We start from the raw sequence: 10435 nt of genomic DNA on the forward strand, positions 1-10435 counted from the left end.
GATTTCAGAGCAGGAAAGAAGCCTGTGTGTAATAGGAAGTCCCTTCAGTTACCACGTGAGCTTTCTCATGAGAAGCATGAAAAGTCCTCACCTTTGTATTTTTCTTGCATGCACTCCTTTTGCCAGAAGATCTGTATCTCAGTCTTCAGACTTTTCATCTTCTACTCTCAGTGTGGCGGCCTTTGGTTACCAGGCAAGATCATGCCCGTGTGTGTCTACCCAAGGGATGTGCTCAAGTGTTTGCAATTTAAAATGCAGTATCCCCAAAATAGACTCTGTGTTTGTTGGAAACATTTTGACTATGAATTCAGCGAGGATACCGATGGGAAGACGCTCCTGCTTTGAAATCCCGTGGTAACCATAGACATTCCTTTCTGCTTATCGGAGTTTTCAATTGCCAATCCCCCTTTCCTTGGTCAACAGACCTTCCCAAAAGGGACTTTTCAGTTGTGAGGTCGATAAAGAATGGCTGGAGATGTCTTGGTGGATGGGTGGTGTGGCCAGGAGGAGGAGGAGGGGGACTGGAGGCAGGGTGTCTGCAGCTAGGGGGCCCTTGTTGCTTCAGTTTGAGTCTTATTCTAATATAGAGGAATGAGATAAAAATATGAAAATTCTCAGAGAAATGCAAATCAAATCCACAATGAGGTATCACCGCACACCAATCAGAATGGTCATCATTCAAAAGTCCATGAACGATAAATACTGGAGAGGCTGTGGAGAGAGGGGAACCCTCCTATGCTGCTTGTGAGAATGCAGTTTGGTGCAGCCACTGTGGAAAACAGTATGAAGATTCCTCAAAAGGCTAGAAATAGACTTACCATATGACCCAGGATTCCTGCTCCTGGGCATATATCCAGAGGGAACCCTACTTCAAAAAGACACCTGCACCCCAATGTTCATAGCAGCACTATTTACAGTAGCCAAGACATGGTAACAGCCTAAATGTCCATCAACAGATGACTGGATAGAGAAGAGGTGGTATATTTATACAATGGAATACTAGTCAGTCATAAAAACCGACAACATAATGCCATTTGCAGCAACATGGATGGACTTGGAGAATGTCATTCTAAGTGAAGTAAGCCAGAAAGAGAAAGAAAAATACCATATGAGATCACTCACATGTGGAATCTAAAATATGATACACGTGTTGATGTGATGTATTACATTGATTGGCTTGTGTATGTTGAACCAGCCTTGTGTCCCTGGGATGAACCCCACTTGGTCATGATGTGTAATCTTTTTTATGTGTTGTTGGATTCTGTTTGCTAAAAATTTTGGTGAGGATTTTGGCGTCTATGTTCATCAGTGATATTGGCCTATATTTCTCTTTTTTTGTAGTGTCTTTGCCTGGTTTTGGTATCAGGGTGATGGTGGCTTCATATCAACAAGAGAAAGGACAAAAGCCACATGATCATCTCAATCAATGCAGAAAAAGCATTTGATAAAATTCAACACCCATTTATGATAAAAACTCTTGCCAAAGTGGGTATAGAGGGAACATATCTCAACATAATAAAAGCTATATATGACAAACCTACAGCCAGCATAGTACTCAACAGTGAAAAACTCAAAAGCTTCCCACTAAAATCTGGGACAAGACAAGGATGCCCACTATCACCACTCCTATTCAACATAGTCTTGGGAGTCCTAGCCACAACAATCAGGCAAGAGAAAGAAATAAAAGGGATCCAAATTGGAAAAGAAGAGGTAAAATTGTCACTATATGCTGAGGACATGTTACTATATATAGAAAACCCTAAAAGGTCCACACAAAAGCTACTAGAGCTGATTGAAGAATTCAGCAGATAGCAGGTTACAAAATTAACGTTCAAAAATCAGTTGCATTTCTTTACACTAACGATGAATCAACAGAAAAAGAAAGTAAAGAAACAATCCCCTTTAAAATAGCACCCAAAGTAATAAAATATCTGGGAATAAATCTAACCAAGGAGGTGAAAGAATTATACACAGAAAACTATAAACCATTGATGAAGGAAATTAAAGAAGACTTAAAAAATGGAAAGATATTCCATGCTCTTGGATTGGAAGAATCAATATTGTTAAAATGGTCACACTGCCCAAGGCAATCTACAGATTTAATGCAATCCCTATCCAATTACCCAGGACATATTTCACAGAACTACAACAAATCATAATAAAATTTATATGGAGCCATCAAAGACCTAGAATTGCCAAAGCATTACTGAAGGAAAAGGAAAGAGGCTGGAGGAATAACTCTCCCAGACTTCAGACAATACTATAGAGCTACAGTCATCAAGACAGCATGGTACTGGTACAAAAACAGACATATAGACCAATGGAACAGAATAGAGAGCCCAGAAATGAACCCACAAACTTTTGGTCAACTCATCTTTGACAAAGGAGGCAAGAATATACATTGGAATAAAGACAGTCTCTTCAGCAAATGGTGTTGGGAAAACTGGACAGCAGCATGTAAAACAATGAAGCTAGAACACTCCCTTACACCATATACAAAAATCAACTCAAAATGGATCAAAGACTCAAACATAAGACAAGATACAATAAACCTCCTAGAGGAAAACATAGGCAAAACATTATCTGACATACATTTCAAACATTTTCTCCTAGAAGAAATAAAAGCAAGAATAAACAAATGGGACCTCATGAAACTTACAAGCTTCTGCACAGCAAAGGAAACCAGAAATAAAACAAGAAGAAAACCTACGGAATGGGAGAACATTTTTGCAAGTGAAACCGACAAAGGCTTGATCTCCAGAATATATAAGCAGCTCATACGACTCAATAAGAAAAAAATAAACAACCCAATCCAAAAATGGGCAGAAGACCTAAATAAGCAGTTCTCCAAGGAAGACATACAAATGATCAAAAGGCACATGAAAAAATGCTCAATATCACTAATTATCAGAGAAATGCAAATCAAAACTACAATGAGGTATCACCTCACACCAGTCAGAATGGCCGTCATTCAAAAATCCACAAATGACAAATGCTGGAGAGGCTGTGGAGAGAGGGGAACCCTCCTACACTGCTGGTGGGAAGGCAGTTTGGTGCAGCCACCGTGGAAAACAGTATGGAGATTCCTCAAAAGACTAGGAATAGACTTACCTTATGACCCAGGAATCCCACTCCTGGGCTTGTATCCAGAAGGAACCCTACTTCAGGATGACACCTGCACCCCATGTTCATAGCAGCACTATTTACAATAGCCAAAACATGGAAATAGCCTAAATGTCCATCGACAGATGACTGGATAAAGAAGAGGTGGTATATTTATACAATGGAATACTACTCAGCCATAAAAACTGACAACATAATGCCATTTGCAGCAACATGGATGCTCCTGGAGAATGTCATTCTAAGTGAAGTAAGCCAGAAAGAGAAAGAAAAATACCATATGAGATCGCTTATATGTGGAATCTAAAAAACAAAAACAAAAACAAACAAACAAACAAAAACAAAGTGTAAATACAGGACAGAAATAGACTCATAGACAGAGAATACAGACTTGTGGTTGCCAGGGGGGTGGAGGGTGGGAAGGGATAGACTGGGATTTCAAAATTGTAGAACAGATAAACAAGATTACACTGTATAGCACAGGGAAATATACGCAAAATGTTATGATAACTCACAGAGAAAAAAATGTGACAATGAGTGTGTATATGTCCATGAGTGACTGAAAAATTGTGCTGAACACTGGAATTTGACACAACATTGTAAAATGATCATAAATCAATAAAAAATGTTAAAAAAAATTAAAAAATAAAATATGATACACGTGAACTTATTTACAAAACAGAAACAGATTCAAGACATAGGAAACAAACATGGTTACCAAAGGGGAAAGGGGAAGGGAGGGATAAATTAGGAGTTTGGGATTAACAGGTCCAAACTACTATATGTAAAATAGAGAAACAACAAGGACCTACTGTATAGCACAGGGAACTATAGTCAATAGCTTGTAATAACCTATAATGAAAAAGAACATTAACATACGTATAATTGAATCACTATGCTGTACACCAGAAACTAATACAACGTTGTAAATCCACTACATTATAATTAAAAAATTATGAAGATTCAGTTAAGAAATAAAACTAGCAGGCTTTTTCTTTTAACACACAGCAAGCTTTATCTTTTATCAGGCAATTTACATGATACTTAGTCTTTCTGAACAATTTTTAAATTTTTATTTGTTGTTTTATTTTGGGTGGAGGAAATTACGTTCTATTAATTAATTAAATTTTTCAATGATGTTCTGGGGATGGAACCCAGGACCTTGTGCGTTCTAGGCATGCTCTCCACCACTGAGCTATCCTCTCTGCACTGAACAATTTTATAACGTGACGTCTTCCCCAGATCGCCCAGGTAGAGTGACCCAAATTTTGTCTCCACTTTTTATTCAGTTGTCATTAAGTCCCCCTTGTACAGAATCCTTGCAATATTTCAAGGGATTTAGATGCCTGGTTGGTGTTGTCCACAAGCAAACACCTTATCTCCTCCAGTGAATTTGAATTGGCACCCACTGCACTTCATCATTTAGACCCTTGGTCCACCATACCCTGCAGAAGAATTTTTAATTTGTCGCGGTATCAGTCCATATGGTTTGGCGAAAGGAAGACCCGTGTGTTCATTTTCCTCTTTAGATGTTCTCCCTGCCCCTTTCCTCCTTTCTCTTCAGCCTCCCCAGCAGTGACATCTCCTCACGTCATTCTTGTCATGACGTCAGATGGAACCCTGAGTGATCTTTCTTTTTTCGGACTGTTTCTCAAGCTCGCTCCTTCCACTGCATCCGCCAATGTGGTCCACAAATCCACATCGGAATTCCTTGTCATCTCAGCCCACGAGGCATTTGTTTTTGTTTCTGGAAATTTCATTGTACCCGTGGTTAAAAATCCAGTGAAGCAAAAGGCATTCAGGGAAACGCCGGCGCATCTTGGAGATAACGGGGCTTCAGACTGCAGTAAAGCAAGTCATGTGAATTTGGGGGGGGGGGTTCCCAGTGCATATCAGAGTAATGTTTACATTAGAATATAAATCTTTTTCAGATTCTTTTCCATTAAAGGTTATTACAAGACTTTGAATACAGTTCGCTGTGCTCTACAATAAAACCTTGTTGTTTATCTATTTTATATGTAGTAGTTTGTACCTGCTAATCCCAAACTCCTAATTTATCCCTCCCTCCCCCCTTTCCCCTTTGGTAACCATAAGTCTGTTTTCTACGTCTGTGAGTCTCTTCCTGCTTGGTAAGTAAATTCATTTTGTCCTTTTTTTTAGATTCCACGTGTAACTGGCATCATACGATATTTGTCTTTCTCTGTGTGACTTAACTTAGTGGGATAATGTGAGCATCTGCCCATGCGTTTAAAATCCATCCCTTTCTGTTAACGATCTGTACCCTTTGCCCGTTTCCCATAATGTAACTGAACTTTCTCTGATTGCTTTGTGAGAGCTGTTTATATATTTGAAACCCAAGCATGCTTGTGTATCCTGCAGATGTGATGATCTGTTGTCCCAGGTGTTTTAACAGGTGGCTTTCCTACAAATTCCTGTTTTATGTAGAACTGGGTAGAAATCATGTCTCTCTGGTGTGTAGCATTTACTCTTATAGACAACTGCACCTCATACTGGTGTCCACTGTTATAAATTGCTAAGGATTTTCAACCAACAGTGCTTTATTTTTTAATTTTTTGGTATGGGAGGTAATTAATTAGGTTTACTTATATCTTTTTAGAGGAGGTGCTGGGGATTGAACCCAGGAACTCATGCATGCTAAGCAGGTGCTCTGCCACTGAAGCTGCACCCTCCCCCTCAACCAACAGCCTTTTTATGGGATCCTCATCATCTTACTTAGAGATACATTCTCACTTTACAGAGGACCAAACTGACATTGCAAAGAATTTAATCACCTGAGCAAGATTATCGGTTATAAGCATTGTCACTGAGACCATCACACATGTGTGGACTTCAGTTATAGGTTCCAGTCACTCCTTGTGCCCCCCACCTTCACTGCCAGGCGCCGTGGGGATTAAAATACACCTTTTACCATGCATCCTCCGCCCCTGCCATCACCGCCGATCTGCATGCAGGGAAGAAGACACAGCCCTGCACCTGCCCCTCTTCTTCCCAAGCCCACTCATCAGCTCTCCCGTTCTCTTAGAATGTCTTCCCTTCCGCCAGAGTTTTCCTTTCCTCTGCTTCTCTTTCCTCCTGTGTGACGTCACAGTGGGGTGGTGACAGTAGATGCACAGTGACATCAGGAGTGCCATGGATTGAGAAACACCTGTTGACAGGGTTCCCCAAGGCAGAGGTAGGACAGCACTCTCCACACAGAAGCGACATCGTCTACATTTCTCACCATCACCTCGGGGCAGGCAGCCGGGGATGTTACCACCCACACAGCCTGAGGGTTCCTTTCAGGTGCCTTCCATCTCTGTCTGGTACAAAACCCATTCATTCATGTGTGTGTGTGTGTGTGTATGTGTATGTATATATATATATATATACACATACATATATACTTTCTTTTTGAAGTAGGGTTGATTTACAGTGTTGTGTTAGCTTCTGGTTTTCGGCGCACTGATTGAGTTAATTTTTCATGGTCTTTTCCATTATAGGCTATTATAGGATATTGAATACACTTCCCTGTGCTGTGCAGTAGGACCCTGTTATTTACCTATTTAATATATAGTAGTTTGTATTTGTTAATCCCAGATTCCTAATTTATCCCCTTTCTTTCCCCTTTGGAAACTGCAAGTTTGTTTTCCATGTTATGTTTTGTAAATAAGTTCATTTGCTTCATCTTTTTTTCTAGATTCCACATATAAGTGATATTATCTGGTATTTCTCTTTCTCTGTCTGACTTACTTCACTTAGTATGACCATGTCCAGGTCCATCCATGTTGCTGCAAATGGCATTAATTCATTCTTTTTCATGGCTGAGTAGTATTCCACTGTATCAATATACCACATCTTCTTTATCCAGTCATCTGTTGATGGACATTTAGGCTGTTTACATGTCTTGGCTGTTGTAAATAGTGCTGTTATGAACATTGGGGTGCATGTGTCTTTTTGAATTGGAGTTTCCTCCAGATATATACCCAGGAGTGGGATTTTTGGATCCCAGGGTAACAAGTGTATTTTTAGTTTTTTAAGGAATCTCCTAGACTTCGCAATTGACAAGAATCATGTATTTAGATTTTCCCAGGATAGGCAGTAGATACAGTTGACTAACTACATCAACTATTAATTTTACATTAATTTTAATACTTTATTGAGGTTTTTGTATGTATGTTGGTAAAGGATCACTGTTTAGGTATGCGGTACGCGCTTTTCTCGGGGTGTTGTTTTTTGGGTTGGGGACTTCTAGTGGCAAATCCTTTGTTTCTTACTATAAGACGGACAGCAGTAAGGAATTAGTCTCCAAATGCCAGTTTTTCAAGAGTAAACGCCAAAGTAGAGAAGGACTTTAGGAAGGCGCAGATTAACTAGATTTGGGGAATTGCTTTCCTAAGTTAAATTAATGTAGTAACGTGTTCCAAGTTATGTATTCCTAGTTTGGCAGTTTGTGTTTGTATGCCAAGTCTGAAGCCTTTGTAGTGAGTCACGTAAATGGGGTGAGACAGTGTGGACACAGCTGCACATGTGCACACACGTGCACACGCACGTGCACACACATGCACACCCCAATCTGGGTCTGGGGTGTGAACTTTTCCATTACTCCTGTATATTAAACACATCTACCATTCATCAGATAGTGTTCATGGAGACAGTACGATGCTATAAATTACCATTATCTTAAAGATGTTTTCAAATTGCTCTCACAGCAGAAATCAATTCATTACCTTTAAGGGGGTGCTTGCATTTGTCCAGAAAGATGAGCATTAAGATAAATTTTGAAAAATAATAGTAAAGTTGCCCTCTTGAAGTCATATCCTACTTAACTTTTTTTTTTTTTCCCCCACCTACCAAGAATGATCTTTGCTTTCAGGACACACGTTATGATCCAATCAATCATTTCACCTCCTTTACCCAAGACAGAAGATACCGGGAGAGCACGGCGGGGGGGTTGGGGGGCGGGGAGGCTGCATTTAAATCCCAATTCTGTCTCACATCATTTCGCCAAAACCCATTATCTCTGTTACTGTGCGAGTCATGCCCAAAGGATACAGGCAGCCGAGATGAAGCTGATTCAAGAAGTGTGTCATCCCCTTGCAGAGAGGAGAGTGTCACTGAGGAAGTGATGGTGACTTCTGGGGATCGAAGGTTGACATCACCCCCGTGCCCTTCTTCTTTGCTGAATGACGGTCTACCCCCCGAAAAGCATTTCTGGGAAGCACTAGTTACCGTGGCATCATCCTCGGATCCGTTGTGACTGACTTGATCCTTCTGCTGGGCGCTGTTTCAAAGTTACAGAGGAGGTGATGATTCACACCCATGACTCCAGGTTTCTCATAGCTGGTGTCAGCGGGAACCGGTGAAAATCTTTGCGGATCGTGGCCAACACAACTGCACGGCTTTCCTTAAGACTCAGCGGACAGGACTCATCATTTTTTCCCAGGCTGGCTCCCAAAACCTCTGCAGAACCTCGGCTGCTCGTCTGCCAAGCCTGGAACGAGGCAGAGATGGGGGCGTCTGAGTTAGAGGATCGTCTTGGGGCTGGTCCCATGGAGAGGGCCTGGGAAAAAGGGGCTGGAATTGTTCATCTGGAAAAGGGTGGTGCTGCTCTGCTGAGAAGCTCTGATCTGGCAACCGATACGGTGGAAACGTCTATATGCTGGTGATCTGGGGGACCACCTGAGAGGCAGAATGAGGGGTGGTCTGCAGCCCTTAAACAAAGCCTCTACCTGGCCTCCCTACAGGGTCTCCCATAATTATTTCTTTCTTTCTAAAAAACTTTTTATTAAAGTACAGTCAGTAACAGTAAAAAACCATATGTTATCACTCACGTGTACAATCTTAAAAAAGAGACACTAAGGAACTCATCTACAAAACAGAAAAAGACTTGCAGACATAGTAAACAATCTTATGGTCGCTGCAGGAAAGCGGGTGGGAAGGGATAAATTTGGGACTTTGAGATTTGCAAATATTCGCTACTATATATATAAATAGATTTAAGAAACAAGTTTCTTCTGTAGAGCAGAGGGAACTATGTTCAATATCTTGTGATAACCTTTAATGAAGAAGAATATGAAAATGAATATATGTATTCATATGCGTGACTGGGACACTGTGCTGTTCACCATAATTATTTCTAATAAGAGAAATTTTATTTCTAAGGATAATTTGGCTTCCAATAATTATTCATGGTTTCTCAGTCACTTCTTAACTGGAGCTCACCAGCCGTGGATGGGATTTCCCCAGAACACAGTGAATTCCTTATCACTGCAGGTATTTGAACAGCAGCTGGCCAGACAGTAGCCAACTTGGAGCAAAGAGGAGTCTTCCTTTTGGAAGAAGATTTGAATTGAATGAGGTCTGTGGCTTGCTGCCATGCTAACATTCTTAAAAGTCGAGTCCCTTAATACCCAAAACTCCCTCATCATCATGGTTCTAATCATTGCCAGTTTTAATGATTGAAAATTGCATTCAGGTATGAAACGTCACCTTTGAAAGCAGAGGCGTCGGGGGGGGGGTGAGAGACTCACATTGTTGGACGTGAATATGTCACTCCAATTACTTACACTTGGAAGGTAAGAAGAGTGTGTTTCCTAAGGTAGAGCTGAAGGAGTCTTCCTCTTCGGTCCAGAAAAAGGAGAAGAAATATGTAGAGAAGAGACAGGATTTTTATAAATGGCTTGAAGGATGTAAGAAGTTGCCTGTTGATCATCTAAGTCCAGCTTCTCCTCGGATTTAGTTACTGTTACCTGGAAAGGACTTCAAGGCAGATTTTTTTTTTTTTCCTCCGTCACTCTAATCATTGGGAACAGTCCGCGTCTGCACTGAGGTGACATCAGTGACCCCCCTGGTTCTGGAGGGCAGACGTGGATGGAGGGGAGAAGTCCGTGAAAGCTTGGACGGCTCTGGGGGTTGAATGCATGAGGCAGCTCCTGGAACAGCTCCTTGGGGGTGGCCCTTCTACATCATAAATGGTACTTGCTGTGTGTCCTCTCAGTGCCTCCAAATCTCAGGGGCTGGATCCTAAAAGGTCCAGAAAACTTATCCATTAAAAACGCACCTTTAAAAAAAAAAAAAAAGACACAAACCATTGTTTGTTGCATTTCTGGAACCCCGATTTCATAAACTCTTCTGGATGACTCTGGTGACTCAAATGCATGAATTCATCCATGTGAGTTGATTTTCTTTTCAAATAAATTGAAATTTTAGATAGAGTGTATATATACGCAGGAATACTCAGGGTCGTCGGAAAAAGTTTTGCTTGATATCTGGTCTGAAACTTAAACGGACAGAGACAGATGGAAAAGAGGGAAGC

The 10435-nt window shown here is 40.9% G+C and overlaps 1 protein-coding gene across 5 annotated transcripts in view; it reads left to right on the forward strand.

The window, feature by feature from the left end:
* LOC105091671 (neuroligin-4, X-linked) overlaps nt 1–10435 on the forward strand; it is a 302749-nt gene that overhangs the window by 223392 nt on the left and 68922 nt on the right. The gene's annotated exons all lie outside the window — the stretch shown is intronic.

The sequence above is a fragment of the Camelus dromedarius genome, chromosome X (assembly GCF_036321535.1).
Source record: "Camelus dromedarius isolate mCamDro1 chromosome X, mCamDro1.pat, whole genome shotgun sequence".
Lineage (NCBI taxonomy): Eukaryota > Metazoa > Chordata > Mammalia > Artiodactyla > Camelidae > Camelus > Camelus dromedarius.